Below are 23,471 nucleotides of genomic sequence, written 5' to 3' on the forward strand. Positions count from 1 at the left end.
CCTGCACAGGGCCTTCTGTGGGGGGCCCTTCCTTAAATGAGAAGAATCACATTTATTATCTCATAGCAACCTCACAACAGATACCTGGTGGAGAAGTGGGGTTCGAGCTGGGCCTTAGAAAGGGGGCCGAGGGAGTTTGTGCTGTTGTTAGGTGCCATCGAGTTGGCTCCGACTCATGGTGACCCAATGTACAATGAAGGAAAAACTGCCCGGTCCTGCGTCATCCTCACAATCATTGCTATGCTAGAGCCCATTGTTGCAGCCACTGTGTCGATCCATCTCATTGAGGGTCTTCCTCTTTTTTGCTGACCCTGTACTTTACCAAGCATGATGTCCTTCTCCAGGGACTGATTGCTCCTGATAACATGACATAGTCTCACCATCCTTGCTTCTAAGGAGCATTCTGGTTGTACTTCCTCCAAGACAGATTCGTTCATTCTTTTGGCAGTCCATGGTATATTCAGTCTTCGCCAACACAATTTAAAGGCGTCAATTCTTCTGCGGCCTTCCGTGTTCATTGTCCAGCTTTCACATGTATAGGAGGTGATTGAAAACCCCATGGCTTGGGTCAGGCACTCCTTAGTCTTCAAGGTGACATCTTTTTTTTTCACTCTTCAAAGAGGTCTTTTGCAGCAGATTTGCCCAATGCAATGCATCTTTTGATTTCTTGATTGCTGCTTCCATGGGGATTGTGGATCCAAGTAAAATGAAATCCTTGACAACTTTAATCTTTTCTCCATTTATCATGATGTTGCTTATTGGTCCATTTGTGAGGATTTTTGTTTTCTTTATGTTGAGAAGTAATCTATACTGAAGGCTGTGGTTTTTGATCTTCATCAGTAAGTGCTTCAAGTCCTCTTCACTTTCAGCAAGCAACATCGTGTCAGAGTTGAGAGAGTTTGGTGAGGAGCAAATAGGAAGCTCCTGGGGCAGGGGCCAGCTGTGGGCCTGCAGGATGGGTGGCCAAGGCTGCTGGCCAGATAAGGTGAGGATGCCTGGGAATCCCCTGTCCCCCAGAGCAGCCTAACCTGGCCTGAGCTGGGCCTGTCCCAAAATCAGAGCATGCAACCCAGGTACCATTTCCACTTCTTGATGCCATGAGGACTCACCCAGCCTGGGCTGTGGAGTCATGGGTGGAGGGGAGGGCAGCTCAAATCCCAGCCACAAATAATAATGCATTTAATAACAGAACAATGACTGAGTACTCTCTGTGCTCCAGGTGTGATGATTGCCTCATTTGATCCTCACAGCAGCCCTGAGGGGTGGACACCAGAGGAGATGCAGGCAAATCATTTGCTTAGGGTGACAAGTTAGAAACCCAGTCCCAGACCCATGGGACTCTGGGCTGGGCTCTTCATCCCCAGCTGTGCTAGCTCCCTCTCAGCTCTGCTCCTCTCCAGCCATATGAGCCTGTATGCCCTCTCTGGGGCTCAGGGCTCTCATCTGTAAAATGGGCATGAAAACTGCATGCCCCGTGGGGATACTGGGTAGATGAAGGGAGACAGTCCAAGTAAGTGATTTTTGCATGGAACCCGGCACACGGTGATTTCTTGGCAAATGGCATCACCATCACCATCATTATCACTAGTAATCTGGAAGTCACCTGAATGATCAGCCAATCCAGTTCCCTCATTGTACAGTTGGAGAAACTGAGGCTGACAGGTGTTGATGGGTCACACAGTTGGTGAGCAGTGAAGAAGTGACAGGATTCCAGGCCTCAGCCTGCCAATTCCATCCTCCCCACCTGGTATGATGATACCCTCAGGCCCCCATGCATATAGCCCCACTGGGGGGTCCCAGGTGGGGCTAACCAGCTCTGTCTCCCCAGACACCCAAGGTGGAGCAGATGGAGCTTCAGCACTGAGTTTCTGCATTGCAACTGGCTGCCTTGCCCAGGTTGCTGGCTCTCCCATTCCTCCACCTCAGATTCTTCCTACCTCCCAGCCACACTGACACCCCCGAAGGACATTATTACTTTCCTGGACATGACCTTGGAGCCCCAGGGTGGCTGACTAGAGGCTGGCTGGAGAGTCTGCACTCATAGAAAGTCCAGCTCCGGAACCCCTTTGTGCCTCTTTACCCAGCAGAGGCTGAGGCACCAAGTAGATGCTCTGCAGGTCCCAACCTGGGTGCTAAGACCCAAGCTCTGCTCCCAGGGAGCATATGTCCCCATCCTGGATATGGGGGCAGTGTTGACACCCATTCACAAAGTTCCATCCCCAGTGTTATTCCCAGAGTGCCACAGTTTGGGAATGCCTACTACCAAGTCACCTCTGTGATGTGGAGGGTCCGTTTTTTCATATAGAATTTCGGTTTCCTTTTTGTTTTTTTTTCATTTTTGTTATATTGGGCCCGTGAGTGAGCAGGTAACTGCACTGTGGGTGGTGGGCTTTTGTCTTTGGCAACAGCTTGAGAAAAGTCTGTCCTCCTCCAGCCACTACCAGCTGAAGAACAATTAAGAAAGCCTGACTCTGCAGGCCCACCAAGAGGACTAGTGCTGGTGGCTTGGGAGGCCCTGCGCTCTAAGGACTCTCCTGGTGAGGTTAGAGTGGACTCCAGCTGCCTACAGGGCTCCGTGGCCTCCACAGGAAGGATCTCTACCTCCTCTAACTCAGTCAGGTCTCTAACAGAGAAGCAGTGCCACCAGGAGATAGAGATTCAGGATTTGTCACAGGTGTTTGGCCTTATGTGACTGTGCGGGTTGGTTAAGCTGTCTCTGTGAGGCCGTGGTCCCTGAGTCTGATGCTGGAGCTCCAGGTCCACAGAGCAGGTGGTCAGGAAGGAAAGAGGGATGTAAAGTAGGGAGAGCAGGAACATGCTGCAGCCTCTGAGGATGGACTGAAACCTGTATCAGTTCCTGTTGCCTCTGACCTTGAAGGTGTGTGTGGGTATCTTGAAGAAGCCAGGGCCCTCAGTCATGGAACTAAACACACACATATGACCCAGGAGTCAAAGAAGTTGAAGGACAACCCAGGGGAAGGTGGAGCAGTTGCAGGCCTGGCCGCTGCCTCAGACCAATGTAGTCAGCCAGCAAATCCACTTCAATGTGTGTGAGCTACAAAATGGCTGCAGTTTCACTTCCGGCCCCCAGGTCTCGCACAGGAATTTCTCTTGTGGCCCACCCAGGAGAGGGGACTCTGGAAAATGTCATTCGGTCTAGCCAAGTTGAAACGTTACAAAGGTAGTACGTAGATACAATGGAATAGTGAGCAGCCATAAAGGGAAATGAAATACTGATGCCTGCCATGGCATGGATGAACCTTGAAAACATTACTGAGCAAAATAAGTCGGTTGCAAAAGGACAAATGCTGTGTGATCTCATTTATATGAAATAAGCAAATATACAGAAACAGAAGATGTTAATGGCTACCAGAGGAAGGAGGGAGGTGGGAACGGGAAGTTTTTTTTTTTTTGGAGGGCATTGAGTTTATCTTAATGGCGGTGGACTACTTTGGAAAAGGATAGTGATAATGATGGCACAACATGAAAAATGTAATCGATGTCATTAAAATTGTAAATGTGGAAGTTGTGCTGGCAAATGCTTCGATGTGTATATTTTCACCACAAAAAAAAAAAAAAATGGATAATACATATAAAGTGCCCAGGATGGTGTGCTCAGGTTGTCTAATTAAGATTAATGGAAAGAAAGCACAATTAGTAAATTGAATCTGCATTCAATAGAATTATAATCCCTGGGTAATTGATACTTACATATCCATGTAGATGCACATACGTACAGTAAACTCTATCCCCGCCTGCCATGCATAGGCTGTTTAGTTATATAGATGTGCTGTTTAGTTATACAGATGTGCTGGTTAATAGAGTCAGCCAATGTTCTCAGTGAACCTTAGCATTCTGGAAGGATCCATAGAGATTTTCTAGAGCACAGTTTCCTGACCTGGTCTGCAAGAGCATGTGAACTCTGTGATTTCCTGTGGAAAGAGTCCATAGTTTCTGTTAGATTCTCAAAGGGGCTTCTCTGTGACCCATAAAAAGTTAAGAACTGATCTAATGCAACCCTATCCATTTCGCAGATCATTAGTGTTTACATAAGGAGCCCTGGTGGTACAGTGGTTAAGCGCTCACCTGCTAACCGAAAGGTCAGCAGTTTGAATCCACGAGCCACTCTGAGGGTGAAGGATGTAGCCTTGGAAATCCTATGGGGCTGTTCCACTCTGTTTTACAGGGTCACTATGAGTCAGAATCGGCTCAACAGCAGTGGGTTTTTTGGTTTATCAGGAAAATGTTGAAAGAATGGGAATTTCAGAGCACTTAATTTTGCTCATGGATCAAGAGGCAGTCTTCAAAAAGAACAAGAGGATACTGTGTGGTTCAAAACTAGAAAAGGTGTACAGTAGGGTTGCATCCTTTTACCTTACTTATTCAATCTATATGCTAAGCAAATAATTCAAGAGCTACACTATATGAAGAAGAACATGGCCTTGGGATGAGGACGACTCAGTAACAACTTGAGATATGCAGATGACACAACATTGCTTGCCAGAAATGAAGATGACTTGAACCACTTACTAATGAAGGTCAAAGAATACAGCCTTGAGTATGGATTACACCTAAACATGAAGAAAACAAAAATCCTCACAACTGGAAAATAAACATCATGATAAATGTAGAAGAAATTGAAGTTGTCAATGATTTCACTCTACTTGGATCAGCCATCAATGTCCATGGAAACAACAATCAAGAAATCAAATGATCATATATTCACATATACAATAAACCATGACACAGTTATGGATACTTGTTAGACATAACCAAACATCTCAAGGGATTGGTTTTCTGGGTTAGAAGGATTAGGACCATAGTCTCATGGGACATCTTAGTCAATTGGCATAATATAGATCATAAAGTTCATTCTGTTATGCAAAAGGTCTTCATGAGTTGGAGATGACTAGATGGCAACTAACAACACTCTTCAAAAGGGTCAAGGCCGTGAAAGACAAGGAAAGACTAAGGAATTGTCACTGATTGGCTTAGAATTCAGATAGGTCAATAACCTCTTATCCATCGGCTTTCCAGCTTCTAGAGTAGTTTCACTATTATCTCCTTTCTTATTCTCATTGTCCTTGTGGATTGATGCCTTCGTTGTTTTGGTGGGATTTCAGAAGGGAGGGGAGCTAAATGAATGATTTCACCACCTTTCCTGGAAGTTTCAAGAGTTATTTAAGAGGGAGTGTTTTATCTGCCAGATATAGGGTCAGTTTTCTGGTTTTACTGCTGATTCCTAGTTTAGATTTTGATCAAAGAATGTTATATGAACAATTTCGCCTATATTGGAGTTTATTGACATTTTCTTTGTGCCTTAATTTATGGCCTCTAATAGGAGCCCTGGTTAAGAGCTCAGCTGCTAACCAAAAGGTTAGCAGTTCAAATCCACCAGACCCTCATTCAGTGACACTGGTCATACTCTTCACAATGCATGAACATTCTCATTATTTCTATCCTGGTTGTCCCGTTTCCATTAATATAGTTTCCCTGTGCCCTTACTTTCTCATCTTTGTTTTAAAGTAATTGCTGACCGTTTGGTCTCGTATAGGTGATTTTTTAAAGGAGCACAGTACTTACAAATGATATTCATTATCCTGTGAGCCCATCTGTTATTTAGCTACCAGATGACCTCAGGGATTAGTTTTAGTTTAGGGTTTAAAGAGTATCTAAGGGCAATACTCTTGGGGAGTCCTCAGTCTCTACCAGTCCAGGAGGTCTGTCTTTATTTTTGTTTTTAGGAATTTGAGGTTCTGTTCCACATTTTTCTCCCATTCTACCAGGGCCCATCTATTGTGGCGCTGATTAGAACAGTCAGTAGTAGTAGCCGAGCAAGGTATGTGGGGGCCCTAAACACCGATAATCTGTGGTGCTCCCTCCTCTGCTTACTCAAGCATTAAAATAGGATCTATGAGTTAGTTAGATACATACATACATATATATGCATATATATGTGTGTGTGTTTGTGTGTCTTAGCTATCCATGGTCTAACTTTTTAAATGTGGCTGTAATATCAGTAATTGAATGCAAAAGTGGTACATGTCATTTTAGTGGAATAAGATGAACTGGATTATAAAATTTTTAGTGGATGCAGGGTACAAAGATTTTTACTATATACCACATTTTCTAAAAAAAAAAAATTACATATATTCTACAAGAAAATGAGTTAGTGAACTTAGTTGTTTCAACAATCAATGTGAAATTCTGTTGATGTCCCACAACAATGAATTCAGGGAACTTTTAGAACATTATAGGATTAAAAAACAGCAAACAAACAGAGAAACTGAAGTAGAGGAATAATAACCACACAGGAAAAAAAATATAGAAATTGTCTGGGATGCTGAAATATATGCACTGGGGCCTATGCAATGAGTTTGGGGTAAAAAACCCGTTCCCGTCGAGTCTGACTCAGAGCGACCCTATAGGACAGTGTAGAACTGTCCCGTAGAGTTTCCAAGGAGCACCTGGTGGATCTGAACTGCCAACCTTTTGGTTAGCAGCCTTAGCTCTTAACCACTATGCCATCAGGGTTTCCAAGTTTGGGGTAAAAAAAAAAAAAAAAAAAAAACTGCCCTCGAGCCGATTCCGACTCATACGGACCCTAAAGGACAGAGTAGAACTACCTCATAGAGTTTCCAAGGAGCGCCTGGTGGATTCCAACTGCTGACTTTTTGGTTAGCAGCTGTAGCTCTTAACCACTGCACCACCAGGGTTTCGAGTTTGAGGTGGAGGCGATTAATTTTACCTGCGCGCCCTCTAGTGGGCATAGGGGGAAATAACAATTTGTCCGACCGATATTTATCAGGCACCCCGTGCGGAGGCGGGTGGGAAGGATGTGCTGCTCTGAGATTTTACTGATGGTCACCCAGTGCCAGCGTCAGGTTCTGGATCATCTCACAGCACCACAAGAACTCCCAAACTTATTGGGACTGGACGAAACCTTAAGAAGCAGGGGAGGGGAGAAGCATGGACCTTGGAATTATCAGCCCTGGTTTGACTCCCAGCTCTGCCCATTGCTGCCATGTGAAGTTTGGACAGCCCCTTAAATTCTCAGGACCTCCGTAAAATGGGGGTTATCATAGTGCCCACCTCATGAGGCAGTGAGGGCACATGGTGGAGTTTGGCCGATAGTGGGTACAGAGTTCTCAGGAGGAGAAACTGAGGCCCAAAGGGGTGGATGGACAGCCCTGTGCAGTGTCAGCCAGCTTATGAGGGCAGGGTGGAGAATGAGTAGGGCTTGGAGAAATGTTTAAAAATGCCTTCCTCCAAATAGATAAACAAAATGTGGTACATACTTACAATGGAATGACTCAGCCATAGAGAGAAATAAGGCCCTGATACATTCTACAACATGGATGAGTCTTGAAAACATCGTGCTGAGTGAAATAAGTCAGCCACAAAAGAACAAATATTGTATGATTCCACTTATGGAAATATCTAGAATCGGCAAATGTATTAAAAAAAAAAAAAAACTAGAATCGGCAAATGTATAGCTACCAAAATCTATTTATGGTTACCAGGGGTAGATGGGAGGGAGAGGGAAAGGGAAACTCATTTGCTTAGAGGACACAGGGCTTCTGTTAAGGGTGATAGAAAATTCTGGAAACGGATTGTGGTGATGGTCGTACAACTTGATAAACACAATTGATGTCCACTGAATCGTACATGTGAAGAATGATGAAATGGCAAATGTTTTGTTACATATATATTCACACAATTTAAAAAAAAAAAAAAAAGGCCCTGTCCTCCATCCAGAAGGCAATGCTATTGTTAGTAATGGTGTTTTTGTGGGGAGAAATTAGCTCACTCCTCCGGATGGGCTTTGTGACCACTGGCTCTACTCTACCCATGCTGGAGCCACTGCCTGAGATGAAGAGGCAGGGCAGCCCAAGTGTGCCCCAGGTGTGGCTCTTTTGGCTGCAGCTATCAAGAGTTTCACCGTTGAGTGTGTGACTCAGTGTTGCCACCTGGGTTTGGGGGGTGAGGGCAGGGAGGGAGTCCCTTCATCTGGATTTCCATTCCCCACATCTGCAAGCTGTAATTATCCAGCCTTTGGCACTGAGCTGTGCACCCTCTTTTTTTACCAGGCTGAGCAGAAACCCTGGTGGCATAGTGGTTAAGTGTGACAGCTGCTAACCAAAGGGTCAGCAGTTCAAATCCGCCAGGCTTTCCTTGGAAATTCTATGGGGCAGTTCTACTCTGTCCTGTAGGGTCGCTATGAGTTGGAATCGACTCAACGGCACTGGGTTTGCTTTTGGGGTTTACCAGGCTGAGTTGGGGCAACGGAGGCCCAGGCCCATGGGGAAATGGGGGAGAAATTGCTCTGCCCAGAGCCAAGGGCCCCTTGGCCTAAGTTTTCTCATCTTTCTCTGGGGTCAGTCATGGAACTTCAAATTGTTGGGAAAATTCAGTGAGTTAGTATGTGGAAGAGCCTAGCACATTGCCTGCTTGGCGGTAACTGTCGATAGTAGTCGTATCCACATCGTTCATGGTTCAGCCTGGATATCACCTCCTCCAGGAAGCCTTCCCTGAATTTCTCAAGCTGAGTTTGGTGTCCAAGTTTCCTGTGTATCCTAGTCCTTTCGCTGATCACTCAATGTTATAGTGGCCCCTTTATTTGTCTTTATCCCGCACTCAACAGTGAGCCCCAAGGAGGCATTGTGCTACATCTTGCTCCCTGTTGTATCCCAGTCTGGATGGCTCAGGTAGGAGTGACAAATATAATTTAGGCGAATGAGACTTATGAGGAGAATATGTTTCCTGGAGCTGTAACAGACATATCATAAGTGGGTGGCTTTAACAAACAAATTTATTTTCTCACAGCTTAGGAGGCTAGAAGTTCAAATTCAGGGCACTGGCTCTAAGGGAAGGCCTTCTCTGTTGGCTCTGGGGGAAGGTCCTTGTCTCTTTTCAGCTTCTCTTCCTCCGTACCTTGACAATCTTCATGTGGTGTGGCATCTATCTTCCCCCATCTCTGCATGCTTCTCTGTGCCTAATCTGTTTGTTTAATATCTCAGAGGTGATTCGCTTAAGACACCCTACACTGATATGGTCTCATTAACATAATAAAGAAAACTCTATTCCCAAATGGGATTATATCCACGAGTATACCCAAAACCAAACCCATTGCCGTGGAGTCGATTCTGACTCATTGCGACCCTATAGGACAGAGTAGAACTTCTCCACAGGGTTTCCAGGGAGCACCTGGTGGATCTGAACTGCCAACCTTTTGGTTATTAGCCGGTGCTTTTAACCATTACATCACCAGGGTTTCCATATCCACAAGTATAAGGGTTAGGATTTATAACACGTATTTTGGGGGGACACAATTCAATCCGTAACATCATTTTACACCTTTAGTCAGCCTCAAATTCATTCTTTTAACTTTTAATTTTGAAATGATTTATAAACTTAAACTGCAAAAATAGTAGAGTCCCCTATACCCTACACCTTGCTTCCCCCAATGGTTACATCTTATATACCCCTCAAAGTCAAACCCAGGAAATGGAAACTGGGTACAATACTGTTAACTAGACTACAGACCTCATTCAATTTTCAAATCCTTTTTTGAAGCAGACAGGAAACAAGTAGAATATTTTTATATTACATGCCATGCCTCGTGAGGTCCTGACCCAACGAAAGGGGAAATGGGACTTTATGAAGTTCTCCTTGGATAAGAGTGTCTTGGAGGGTCTGATCTTTCCCCTAGAACGCGGATTCCCTAAGGACTGCCATGAAAGGCAGAGAATGCTGGACTAGATTTACAGTTCTAGTTTTGATTCTTCAATGCAAAAGCTGAGTGACCTCTCTGGACCTCAGTTTTCCCGTCTGGAACCAGAAGAAGGAGAGAGACCTCAAAGTCTCTAGGATCTTTCCCGTCTCCGTCACACCAGCACGACTTCACACTCAGCTGTCTCACTTCTCCAGCGCTGTACGGGAGCCGGCAGCTGAGCAAGGCCCTAGCGGCGGTCGGCTCCACCCCCTCCTTTGCCCCGCCCCTCGGGCGCCACCCCTGGCCCGGGGAGCACTCTTGGCCCCGCCCCCAGGCCGTGCGTCCACCGGAAGTGTGAGCGCGCGGGCAGCTCACTTCCGCCCGGCAGGTGACAGCCGCGGGGCTGAGAGCGGCCCGCGGTGCGGACACGCCGGGAGAGCGGTAGGAGGAGGAGGCCGCGGACATTTTGCTGCCGTGCCGATCCGAACCGAGCCGAGCCGTGGCGCCGGGAGCCGCTCGGTCTTGCGGGTGAGGAAGCGGAGTGCCGGATGCGGCAGGAGAAGAAGTGGGACGGGGAGCCGGGGGTCTGAGCTGAGGGGTTGGCGGGGTCAGAGGTCACTGAGAGGACAGGGCGACAGTGGGTACGCGAGCGGCCTCCCTGGCTCGGAGGAGGCGGAGGGACTGCAGGCTCATTCATTCGCGCCCCCTTGGCCTCCGACCCGCATCCCAGCTGCCCCAGGCCTGCAGCCCCGCCGCCCGGGAGACGCCCCCAGACTCAGGCCCGAGGAGCCCACGCCTGGCTGAAAGGTAAACTCGTCTTTGGGCTTTGGTTTTCCCGTTCACACTGACCCTCAAGGCCAGCCTGAGGCCTCTTCGTTAAGGGCCTTTTTCTCCATGTCAAGGTTGGAAAAGAAACGACCCTCTGCCGCCGGCACCCGGGGAGTATCTGAGCTCGGTCTGTCCCTTGGCGCCTCCGTGACAAGTTGACTGAAGACACGTATAACAATGCTAAAATGATCATTATTGGTTATCGACCCCTACTGTGTGCCAGGATCTGTGCTAAAATACCACGTTTAAACCTCCATTCAACACTCGTGAGATAGCTACTGTTGCTATTCCCTGTTTACGGATGAGGAAACTGAGGTACAGAGAGGTTAAATCACCCAGGTAGACGGATCAGATAGTGTAGACAGAGCCAAAATTCCTATGCAGGCTTTCAGGGGCCTGCGAAGTGCAGAGGCAGGCTGGAGCAGGGCTGGGGCGTAGGGGCTGCTTAATACTCAGCTGCCACTGTATCTGTTTGAATCTATGTTACAACGGTAACAACGTGTAAAGATGTAGCTTTATTGCTTCTCATCTGATCTTCATTTATGCCCCTGCCTTTGATTCATTTTTCTTTAGAATGAAACAGTCCCGCAGACTGTCGCTATACACCTTTCAGGGCAAGAGTGGCAGTCTTTCCTGACTTTTAGGCACTGTGAGACATAAAACACCTTATCTGGGAAACTAATTTCAGAATATCAGGAACCTCTCTTGCAGGTGGTTGAGCTGCATTCCTTTTGGAATAAAGAGAGGAACCACATGACCCCTACAGGATCTTTTGGCCCTAGATTCTAGAAGGATGTATTCAAGGGGAAGGTCTGTGCCTCTTTGAAAAATGTGGAAGCCCCATTCTTCTTGCCTGGGAGATGGTGAGGTGGTTTGGTGGCCGGAGAACTAGGCTCTGTGAGTCTGAGCCTTTATTCCTTTGCAACATCCACCCCCTCTCATTCTGCCTCAGTTTCCCTGACAGCAGCATGAGAAAGACCTGCTGCCTCCTTACCCCTTCGTGGGTGTTACAAGCCTTAGTGAATCTGCTAAGGTTTCCACATGCTTCTGAAGAAAGCTGTGAGGTAAATATTACTGTAGTGCCTTTTTTGTTTGTTTTTTTTAGCCTCCATGATCTGTTCTCCTAATTACCGAATCCACAGAAACTTAATATTGTCATCTTATCCCATTCTTCCAAGGGAGGATTTGAATGAAGTGACTTGTCACAGTTGGTAGGAACATGAGCAGAGCACCAAGCATCTGGTTCCCTGCCCTGAGTTGAGCCGTTTAGAAACTGTCATGAAGAGCAGCTTGACAAGTTGTCAAAGAATCAGATCCCTCATAGTTTGTGAGACTTGAGCAAGCCTGAGTGGTTTGAAGGGGCTCAAAGGTACAAGAGAAAGAGCACACCCCGACTTTCCAGTAGTCAGCCCTGGATTCTGACCTCAGTTCAGCAGCTTAATGGTAGCGTGATCTGGACAACTTACTTAGGCTGGGCCTCTTTTACCTCAACTCAAAAATAATACTGAGTCCCCACCCGGCCCCCCGACACAGGTGGTTGTGGGGGTTAAGTGAGGACATTTGTGCAATGCGCCTAGTGTAGAGCAAAATGTTATTATCGTGGTGGGTGTCTTGACTTCAGGCCTGTTGATCCTCAGGGGGCTTTTGCCCAAGGAAGGCTGCCAGCTGTGGTTTATGGGGCGTTACTTCCTTCTGCAAACAGAGACCTTTATGTTCAGAGGACTTCTCGGACCCTTCTTGTTTCACTTCCTCAAAGTACTTCAGGACAGGCTCAGTCCGTCAGTCCTGCTGGCTCTGGGCTTGGACTTTAATCTTTTTGTAGTCATCATCTTGTACATCTTGACTGCTCACTTCCCATTCAAAACCCACATCTGGCACAAAAGCCTTGATATGCTACCAGTGAGCAAGCACAACTTGGGTATGGGTTTTGCACTGTAATATATTTCTTAAATCTGAGGGGGCATCTGTTCTTTGAAGATGTTTCCTTTTCCGAACAGGTCTTTTGCCTAAGAAAGGTGGTTGATAAATGCTCACAGCCCAGAAATGATCTTTCTGTTTTCTCTGTCTTCACACAGAGAGCAACAAATACTCCTGAGAGAAAATATCACTCAAGCAGTTGGAGAATCCTTAAAAAAAAAATCCTGCTTGAAAATCCATCAGTGGCTCCTCATTGCCCTCAGGCTAAAACTCAGGCTCCTTAGCATGGCATTCAGGCCTTTCGGGAACTGACCCTTCTTGGCTCTCCTATCCCACATTTCCACATCCTCCCAAGTCAAACTCAGCTGCTTGCTTCTTCTGCAAGTCCCAGCTTTACGCCTCTCTGTCTTTGTGCTGTTCCCTCTGCCTGAACACTCTTTCCTGCCCACCTCCCGCCCTTCTTTACTGGACCACTGTTGGAGCTTCCCATCTGATTATCACCCCACCTTGCAGGCCTGAGCTAGATGGCCCTCCTTAATGTCCTGTGGCTCTGATCATAGCGGATATGATTGTTTACTTGGCTATCTTCCGAGTAAACAGCTCTAATTCCTTAATCCTTGATGAAGACCTGTCTGTGTCTCTAGCACCTGGTGAAAGATCGGGCCCGTAGTAGGTGCTCAGTAAATATTTGGTGAGTAAACAAATGAATATTGCATTTAATCGTTAGAATTCCCCGGTTCCTAGGGAATTCAAAGCACTTTGCACATGCTCGTGTCACCACAGGGGAATAGGGAGGAACCTGACTAGTGGCTGATTAACTACTCAAGAACTTCTATTACTATTACCCAGCCACCAGAGTGCTTCAGGGTCTGTAGAGACTTGAGTGGTGTTAAGGAGGTGCTGTGGTAAACTCTCCGTTTGTAGTAATCATAGTGGCATCGATGGAACACTTGGTACGCGCTGGGCACTGCTGAAGGTTTGTATACATTGACTTGTTTTAGCTTCACAAATCTCTGAGGTATGTACCATTATGACATTGTTAGATGCCTCCAAGTCAGTTCCAACTCATAGCAACCCTATTTACAACAGAACAAAAGAGTGCCCAGTCCTGCACCATCCTTACAATCATTGCTATGTTTGAGACCTTAGTTGCAGCCACTGTGTCAGACCATCTCATTGAGGGTCTTCTTCTTATTCGCTGACTCTTTACTTTATCAAACATGATGTCTTTCCCCAGAGACTGATCCCTCCTGATAACATGTCCATAGTATGTGGGATGAAGTCTCACTATCCTTGCTTCTAAGGATCATTCCGGCTGTACTTCTTCCAAGACAGATTTGTTCATTTTTCTAGTGGTCCATATATTCGATATTATTTGCCAGCACTATAATTCAAAGGCATCAATTCTTCTTTGGCCTTCCTTATTCATTATCCAGCTTTCACATGCATATGAGGCAACTGAAAATAACCATGGCTTGGGTTAGGCAGATGTTAGTCCTCAAAGTGATATCTTTATTTTTGAACACTTTAAAGAGGTCTTTTGCAGCAGATTTGCTCAATGCAATGCATCTTTTGATTTCTTGACTGCTGCTTCCATGGGCATTGATTGTGGATCCAAGCAAAATGAAATCCTTGACAACTTCAATCTTTTCTCCATTTATTGTGGTGTTGTGTGTTGGTCCAGTTATGAGGACTTTTGTTTCCTTTATGTTGAGGTGCAATCCATACTGAAGGCTGTAGTCTTTGGTCTTCATCAGTAAGTGCTTCAAGTCCTCTTCACTTTCAGCAAGCAAGGTTGTATCATCTGCGTATTGCAATGGACCATTATAATTCAAACAACATTTTACCATTATAATCCTCATTTTATAGTTGTGGTCTGGTTCTGCCTGTTACATTGTGTAGACCCTGAGAGAGCCCGTATTGTCCCTGCTGTGACTACTCCCTTCCTGATCCTTTGTTCTTGGATTATCTCCTGTTATTTAATGAAGATGAGGAGGTTGGGCCCCCAAGCCTCATGATCTTTGGGTCTTTACCCTTGACCTCTGACCTCTATCAAGAGGGTCTCACTGAAATCTGGAGCCCCCTTCTAGTTAAGGTAAGAGAATGACTGATTGACTCCAGGCTGCCCAGTTCATCAGCCCAGATGTGTTAGTCACTGAATTCTCCAGGTACCATCTCCCTTGTGGACCCTGAGCTGGAAGATGGTGGGTCTCAAAAGTTTTAAAACCAACCCTTCAGTGTTTGTTTCCAGCCTCCTAAACAGCTAAGTTCTGTAGAGATATAGGCCTGGGTGGCAGATGAATTTCACAACGCCCTAATTGCTTTTAAAATCTTAAGTCTATTGAGAGTGGAATGAAGACATTTTGTTATACCAGCTGTTGGGTCAGCTTCTGCAGTGTTCATTCTCTGACCTCTGAGGTCTGGGTGGCTGGGTGTCAAGACACTTAGGATAGAAACTTTCATTTCATTATTTATTGAGCCATAAGTGTGATGATAGGTAAACAAGCGAAACATAGTTTATGCCCTTAGGGAACTTACTATGTTTTAGCAGGGGAGAAAGATTAAAAAAAAAAAAAAGATTATAAAAAGTGATAAGCTTCGAAGGAAACAAACAGGCATAGCAGCCAGAGCTAAAACCTAGGTCAGATTTTGGGAAGCCTGTGCTCAGAACCCTCCAGTGGCTCCCAGCTCCCTCAGTAAAAGGCCACAGTCCTCACCGTGACCTGTAAGGCCCACCATTCTCTGTTCCCGTAACCTACTACTCTCCTCATTGCTCCCTCAGCTCGAGCTATATTCACCTCCTTGCTGTGCTTCAAACATGCCAGACACACTCTGACCTTTGGACATACTATTTCCTATGCCAGGAAGGCTCTTCCTCCATGTCACCTGTCACCTTCTCAGGAGGGCCTTCTGTGGCCACCCTAGCTGAAATTGCAATACCCCCCCCAATACAGACAGGCCCCCTCTCCTCTTCTGCTGCGTTTCTCCATAGCAAAACTAAGATACTATGTACTTGTTTATGATCCCTGTCCCCCAGTAGGATGTAAGCTCTATGAGGGGAAGGATATTTGTCTGTTTTGTTCGCTGCTGCATCCCCAACGTGTAGAACCGTTTTTTGGCATGTGGGGGGAGGTGTTTAGTAAATGCATGAATAAAAATACCAGGGAGTGGGGATGGAGAAATACCGACTTAAGACAGTGTGTACAGGGAAGGCCTCTTTGAAGTGATGTCATGTAAGCGGAGCTCTGAAGGATAAATTGGAGCAGCCATGCTAGAAGCCAGAGAGGATAATCCTGGCAGAAGGATTGGCAAGTGCAAGGGCAGTAAAGAACTTGGCAATTAGAGAAACACAGAGGCGGCCTGTGAGCCTGGAGGTTTATAAGCAGAGGGAAGGGTCTAGCTGTGCTCACGTCACAACCTGTGTCAGAAGCCCCCCACGCACACACAATTGCACCCCGTCCCCGCAGCTGACTATTCTGACAGCTCTGGCCCGGATTCACTCCCTGAGCTGATCTGGCCCCACTGAAAGAAGTAGCCTGAACATTTCCCCCGTTGGAGATGTGGCTACCTGATCTTTTATCCTTGGCTTTTTCTTCTGTCTCTCTCATCATTTGTTTACTTACCTTCCATTTATTGGCTTTAAATGTGCTTGGGGGGTTGTCTGGCATTTTCAATTTCAATATAGTCCAAATAGCTTGACGATCCAAGCAGATGTGTCACTGATTCTGGCAACCCCAGCAAATGGAACAGAGGTACTCTCTGGCTGACATCGGTTAACAAAACAGAATTTCCTCAAGAGGAGAGTTGAGCACTAGTCATTAAATAAGCACCTATTATTTACCAGGAAACCCTGGTGGCGTAGTGGTTGAGAGCTACAGCTGAAGACCGAAAGGTTAGCAGTTTGAATCCACCAGGTGCTCCTTGGAAACTCTATGGGGTTTTTCTACTCTGTCCTATAGGATTGCTACAAGTTGGAATCGACTCAATGGCAAAGGGTTTTTTGGTTTTATTGTTTACCAGGTATTAGTCTAAAAGCTAAGAATATAGGAGTGAACAAAATGGACAAAATCCTTCCCCATGTGGAGTTTACATTAAAGAGGAAGAAGACAATTGATGATTTAAGTAAATTTTAGCATGTAAGTACTAAATAGCCCTGGTGGCTGCTAACCGAAGGTCAGCAGTTCAAACCCACCAGTGGCTCCACAGGAGGAGTGACGGCAATCTGCACCTGTAGATTTCAACCTAGAAAACCTTATGGGGCAGTTCTACTCTGTCCTATAGGTTCGGTATGAGTTGAAATTGATGTGAAGGCACACAACAATAACAACAGGGGATAAATACTTTGAAGAAAAGAAGAGCGGAGAGGTAGGAAGTGGTGGGATTGGTTAGGGGTGTGTACAATTTTAAATAAAGTGGTTGGGAAATGCCTCAATGAGGTGACATTTGAGTTAAGACTTAGAAGGGATGAGGTACTGAGCTATGAGGCTATCTAGAGAAAGAATCTTCCTAGCAAAGTGAACAGCGCGTGCAAAGGCCCTGAGGTGGAAACATGCCTGTTGTGTTCCAGGAACAGCAAAGAGGCCCATGTGGCTAGAGCTGAGGGAGTGATGGGGGGAACGGTAGGTGGCACAGTACGGGGGCGTGTGTCTAAGAAGGGAACATGCATCTCATAAGGTAAGGACTTTGGCTTTTATTCTGAGTGAAATGGGAAACTGGAGAATTTTGAGCAGAAGAGTGACACTGCCCCACCTAGACTGTAATACTGTCACTCTGGCTGTTGCTGAGAATGGGTTGTCTGGAGCAGCATGGAAGAAGGGGAAGCTGTTGTAGGAATCTCAACAAGAGGTGATAGTGGCCTAGACCAGCTGGTAATGATGGGGCTGGTGAGAAACTGCTTCATGGATTCCGGATTTATTTTGAAGGTAGGCCCGGTAGGATTTGCTGATAGACTTGGTGTGAGCTATGAGAGAGAGTGTGTTGTCAAGGTTGACTCTGAGGTTTTGGCCTGAGAACCTGGAAGGACAGTGTTGGCTGTAACTACGTGACAAGCCAGAGGGTGAGGGAGGGCGGGGAGTAGGAGGACAGTTTTTATCATGTTACCTTTGTGCTGTATGTTAGACTTACAGACATTCAAGTGGAGATGTGGATTTGGTAGTGTGGATGTGTGAGCTGGGAGTCCAGGGAAGAGGCTGGGTCTAGGGATGCAGGGTTGTGAGTTGTCAGCATGCAGATAATACATAACACCATGGCACTGGATGAGATTACCAAAGGTACGAGTGCAGTGGAGAAAAGAGGCACCAGGCCTCCCCACCAGTGTGGAGAGGAGAGGGAGAGGAGGAACCAGGAAAGGAGATGCAAGAGGCGGACAGTGGGGTCTGAGGGGAACCAGAAGAGCGGGGCATTCTGGACCAAGTAAAGAAAGTGTTTCAAGGAGGAGGGAGTGATCAGCATTGTCAGCACGATAGTTGTCGTTTAACACGATCACTGCATCTTGTCAGTGATCAGGAGGGCTCTAACATCCCCTGGCACCAGGGCCATCCTTGAATCTCATCCTTCCTTCCCCACCCTCATCTGCTTCTTTCCCTTCCAAGCCCTTGCCTTCAGCCAGACAGATGGTCTCATGGACTCTTGTACACTTGAGCTTGTTTTACCCTTGAATAAGTCACTTCTCTCTCAGCATCTAATTCTTCATTTTTTGATGGGTTACCTTAAGAATTTGGTGAGACAGGGGCTATAAATCACTTAGCCCTGAGCCTATTCCCCAGCCAGCCTTCTTCAGCAGGGGTAGTGGTTTAATTGTTCTCCATTTGCTCCCTTGCTTATACTGGCATCGTGTGGGTCTTCTCTGCCTCATCCTCTGCCCCCACTTCTAAATCTGACCCATCATTTCATGTCCCGCCAAGCCCCCCTTCCTCCAGGAGGCCTTCCCTGGATGCTCCACCTGTCTCAGAACACTCCTCATCTGAACTTTGGTGACAATTATCTGGAGACTGTGATCACTCTGCTGTCCCCCTGCAGTCCTTTACCAAGCTTCAGAATCTATAAGACCCCAGCAGGAGAAGATTGTCCTTTGTTTACTCTGTGCCTGCCCCCATGTGGGCACAGTCCCAGGCATGAACAGATGGTGCCCCACATCATTATACGTGCTGAATGTATGCTACAAAACTTGATAGATCTTCGGAAGTGTTCCCGTTGTATAGGTGGGAAAACCGAGATCATGAGGGGCATGACTTGGCCATGAGTGGTAGCAAAAGTCTGTATTCAGAAACTCTCTCAAGGCTCTGAGGCATTACAAACCAGTCGTCGGTATTGGGATGCGACGCATACTCCATTCTTTTTCAGACAGGTATTAGTTCTTGCATTTGACTAATGCAAGGACCCCTGGTAGTACAGTGGTTAAGCACTTGTTTTGCTGCTAACCAAAAGGTTGGCAATTCGAACCCACCAGCTCCTCCATGGGAGAAAAGACCTGGTGATCTGCTCCCATAAAGATTGCCATCAAGACTATTCCAACTCATAGTGACCCTAAAGGACAGAGTAGAACTGCCCCGTAGGGTTTCCAAGGAGTGGCTGGTGGATTTGAACTGCTGATATTTTGTTTAGCAGCCGTCGGTCATAATCACTGCACCACCAGTGCTCCCCCATAAAGATTACAGCCTAGGAAACCCAAGGGGCAGTTCTACTCTCGCATAGGGTCGCTATGAGTCGAAATCGACTCAGTGGCATACAATAACATTTTGACTAATAACTAGCTTTCCATTGTAGAATCTGAAGAAGATTCTTGGTGAATAGAATCCTTGTTCTGTGGCCTTTGGCCTCTTTCTCCTCTTGATTAGGTATTGCTCAGAAGCAGCCCGTAATCATTTTTGTTTTCAAGTCCAGAGGAACATTTCTTTCTCTTGGCAGCAGATCTTTCCACATAATACCGCTTGTAGATTAGTTGGGAGCCGCCGTGTGATTCTAGAAATAGCTTCTAGAGACTCAGTGCTGATATCAGAACATTCACATGTGGCATTTGTCTGCCTTTAGTTCCTTTTCATTTTGAGGCCTTTAACTGCTAGTGGGCCTCAGATTAATTTGGACTAATCAGTGTTCATCCAAATCCCAGGAGGCCCATAATTCAACACTCTGATCCAGATACACTTCCACTAGGCACCTTACCAAACTTGACGTTCCTGTTGGCTAAACTAGAAGGGCTGGCACTAAAATAACCTGTAATTCAACATCTGAGGGACTCTGCCGGGTTATGTGGCAACCCGTTTCACATACCTTTTAGCAAAGAGTGTGTGTGTTTCTACAAGGACTTACCTCAGAGATGAGGAGTTGCCATGCTGGACAGAGTGGGACATGCACGGCATTATCATGGGTTAGGGGTGAAGAGTGTCAGTGCTACCATTTTCTAGCTGTGTGACTCCAGACAAATACCACAACCTCCCTGGGCTTCAGTTTCCTCAACTGTAAACTTTTGATTTTATTAATACCCTTCATAGATTATTGTGAGAATTGAATTTAAAGCCCTTTACATAGTCTGGAGAAAGGCCTGGCAATCTACTTCCAAAAACTCAGCCATTGAAAACCCCACGTAACACAGTTCTACACGTGGAGTCACCATGATTTGGAGTCAGCTCAACAGCAACTGCTTTTTGGTTTACATCGTCCCAGGTCCTTAGCGCATATCAGTTTGCCATTACTACCGCTACCATCACCTTGTTCCGAATTTCATGCTAAGTCTGAAGACAAACACAGCTCATTTTCTCATATTTATTGAAGTGACTTGAAAGAGCCTGTGTCTGAGACTGGTGACCACATCGTTTCAGAGAAAAGTCTGAAATCTGGTTTCTCTATTGCTGACTCATGTTTTGATCTTCAAGTTAGCCTTACCTTTTTCCATGTCTATAAGGTGAACTTTAGTACTTAACCTACGAGAACTTTTTTCCTTTCCCAAAGCTGCTTCTTTGGCTAAGCTCGCGACCTTGTCTACTTATGTTGACTTACTGAGTACCCATGGTGCGCAATACGCTGTGCTAGTGCTGCCGGCCTCGCTCTCCCCATCTGATTGCAGAGCGTGGACTGCCCTGCCATGAATCACTTCCTTGGCCTCCCCTGGGGCATTGGCTGGCCATTTGGGGGATTGAAACACTCTCCTGCTTGGCTTGGAATTGTTTCCCTTCCTACTGAAGACCTAATAAGGCTTGTTGAACCTAGCTGCATTCTGAATTTGTTCTCTCTTTTGTCCACTTGGAAACATTTATACCGTGCATTAGAATATCTGCTTCACCTTTTCTTGTCTGACACCCGGGGGACAACACCCATGGGTGGGGAAATAGGCTCCTTCTCTAGCTCAGAATCAGAGAGAGTGAGATATGGGAAGGACTTGATCTGTCATTTAGACTGGTTTTCATTTTGTTTCATGGAACCATGGGTTGTCTGATGGATTGGGAAGACTGGCATAATGGAATGAGCGCCCCCACCCCGCCCCACTAGGCCCCCCACCCTTACTTCCCCCAGAACACTTCCACTTTTATCTGTTCTAAACAGTTTAAAAGGGAAGGAGGGGAGCTTGAAAAACCTCTGATCAGGTTAAATTCTCTTGTTTGACAATTGGAGACAGTAAAGTCCAGAGATGAGGGGTGATTTGCATGGGATCACACAGTTGTTAGTGGCAAAGCCAGTTTTCCTGGCAGCCATCCTAGCATTGGATCAGCCTTGCCATATTTGTTGAAATTAACCACAAAGCCTTATGTTGTTCCTGGTCTGCCCAGTCATTAATGTCTGTGGTGCTCGTCAGGGAGTCCTCTTGTCTTGATATGTTATGGCTCCTTGGTTTTGTAGCTTTTCTGGGAACCAGTCTTTTCATCCATTTTGCCAGGAAGCATTTGGTGAGCTCCTGGAATGTGCCAGACACAGTGCCAGTCAATGGGGTTTACAGCATTAGCAGGCAGATCCCAAATTGGAGGTGGGAGGAGGGCCGTGGAGAAGTCCAAGATATGAGTTGAAGGCTGAAGAGAATTCTGTCCCAGGGGCCATTACCAGTATTTAAAAAAAAACAAAAAAACATTGCCGTCAAGTCGATTCTGACTCATCGCCACCCTATAGGACAGAGTAGAACTGTCCCATAGGGTTTCCAAGGAGCACCTGGTAGATTCAAACTGCCGACCTTTTGGTTAGCAGCTGAACTCTTAATGACTATGCCACCAGTATAGTAGGTGATAAATGATACTTCATTATAGTTTTGATTTGTGTATCTCCTATTATGAGTAAGTTTTTGGTATGTTTAAGAGCCATCGCATTTCTTTTTCTATGAAGCGTTTGCATCCGTTACCATTTTCTATTAGTAGGCGCTTTTATGTATTAAGGAAAATAAACTTTTGTCAGTGATGTGATGTAAAAGTTTTTGTGCTTATCATATGTCATGGAAACCCTGGTGGCAAAGTGGTTAAGCGCTAACCAAAAGGTAGGCAGTTCGAATCCACCAGGTGCTCCTTGGAAACTATGCGGCAGCTCTACTCTCTCCTCTAGGGTTGCTATGAGTAGGAATTGACTCAATGGCAACAGGTATTGTATGTCATTAGAGTTTTATTACATTTTTGGCCACACAGGAAAATCTGACTTTTATGTAATTGAATTCATGAATCATTTAAGACTTCTAGATTTTATGTCACACTCAGAAAGACGTTGTTTCCTTTAGATTATAAAATGTTCCATTCTCCTACTTTTCACCTTTAGCACTGGGCTTTATTTCTTTGTTTTTAAAAATGCTTTATGTTTGTATAATTTGCATCAAGTAAAATGCTCAGCTCTTAAGTGTACAGTTGGTCAGCGTCTGCATCAAGATATACAGATCAACCCCTAGAGTTCTCTCGGCCCCTTCCAGGCCATTCTCCCCGCCCAGTAGCCGTCACTCATCAGTCTTCTGTCACCATACATTAGCTTTGCCTCTTGTATTCATTCTAGAACGTCACTTAAGTGGAATCCCATGGTATTTAAGCTGTTTACATTTATACAAGGAGTGTACTTTCTCACTCTCGCATTACCACCATCTACCTTGGAAGAAATACGTGAAGCGAGTTAGAGCAGCGAGTTGTGCTGGCCCTCCCTTTTTTTTTTTTTCTTTTTGTGCTTTATGTGAAAGTTTACAAATCAAGTCAGTCTCTCATACAAAAATTTATATACACCTTGCTATATAGTCTTAATTGCTCTCCCCCTACTGAGACAGCACACTCCTTCCGTCCACTCTCTCTTTAAGTGCCCATTCGGCCAGCTTCTGCCCCCCTCTGCCGTCTCATCTCCCCTCTAGACAGGAGCTGCCCACACAGTCTCATGTGTCTGCTTGATCCAAGAAGCTCATTCTTCACCAGTATCATTTTCTATCCCATTGTCCAGTTCAATCCCTGTCTGAAGAGTTTTGTCCTCATTTTAAAGAGGGAAAATTGAGTTATAGAGATGAAGTAAATTGTAACCCCCTTTTAGCACTCTTTTCTAAAAGAGCTGTAGTTATTATTACTGTAAAACCCGTGAAAGCCAGAACCTGTGTAAGGTGGAAACCTGTGAGAGAAGGAAAACTAAAATATTTTCCACTAAGAGAAAGAGAAAAGTGGTTAAGACTGCACCTGGTCAAAGGTGGAAAACTTGGGAGACCTGGAAAAACAAGGCAGTCCCCTCGAGTTCCGGCTCTCACAAGTTTCACTGTATTATTGTTATCGTCAATGTGGAGACCTCAGAGAAAAGCTGAAATATATGTAATACATATTTTCTTAATGTATTTCGATAGATTTAAGTTAATTTTATTAACTCAAAACAAAGATATTCTGTGTCTCTTGTTCATGAAATTAAATTTAGAAATGTGAAGACCCAAAAAATTTGAAAAGTTGAGTACTTTTTTTTTTTCCCCCTAAAACCTAACCCTAAAACTCCAGTGCTCACCCTGAAATCCAGTCTGTAGAGGGGAATATTTTTAATGAGTTTTTTCGCCTGGGACTTCATTTTCCTACTCTTAGATCACATTACACCT

The 23,471-nt window shown here is 45.6% G+C and overlaps 1 protein-coding gene across 5 annotated transcripts in view; it reads left to right on the top strand.

Moving 5' to 3' along the window:
- The first annotated feature begins 10,090 nt into the window (after positions 1–10,090).
- Positions 10,091–23,471, top strand: part of AP1B1 (adaptor related protein complex 1 subunit beta 1) — a 52,481-nt gene continuing 39,100 nt past the window's right edge. The window contains exons 1-2 of one of the 5 annotated variants that reach the window (XM_064272497.1): positions 10,091–10,243; positions 10,446–10,522. The gene's annotated coding sequence lies outside the window, so the exon portion shown is untranslated. Of the gene's footprint in view, positions 10,244–10,311; positions 10,523–10,617; positions 10,671–23,471 lie in introns of those variants that run through there. The other 4 variants (XM_064272498.1, XM_064272496.1, XM_023559257.2 and 1 more) reach the window with 4 other exon arrangements.

The sequence above is a fragment of the Loxodonta africana genome, chromosome 19 (genome assembly GCF_030014295.1).
Source record: "Loxodonta africana isolate mLoxAfr1 chromosome 19, mLoxAfr1.hap2, whole genome shotgun sequence".
NCBI classification, from domain to species: Eukaryota; Metazoa; Chordata; class Mammalia; order Proboscidea; family Elephantidae; genus Loxodonta; species Loxodonta africana.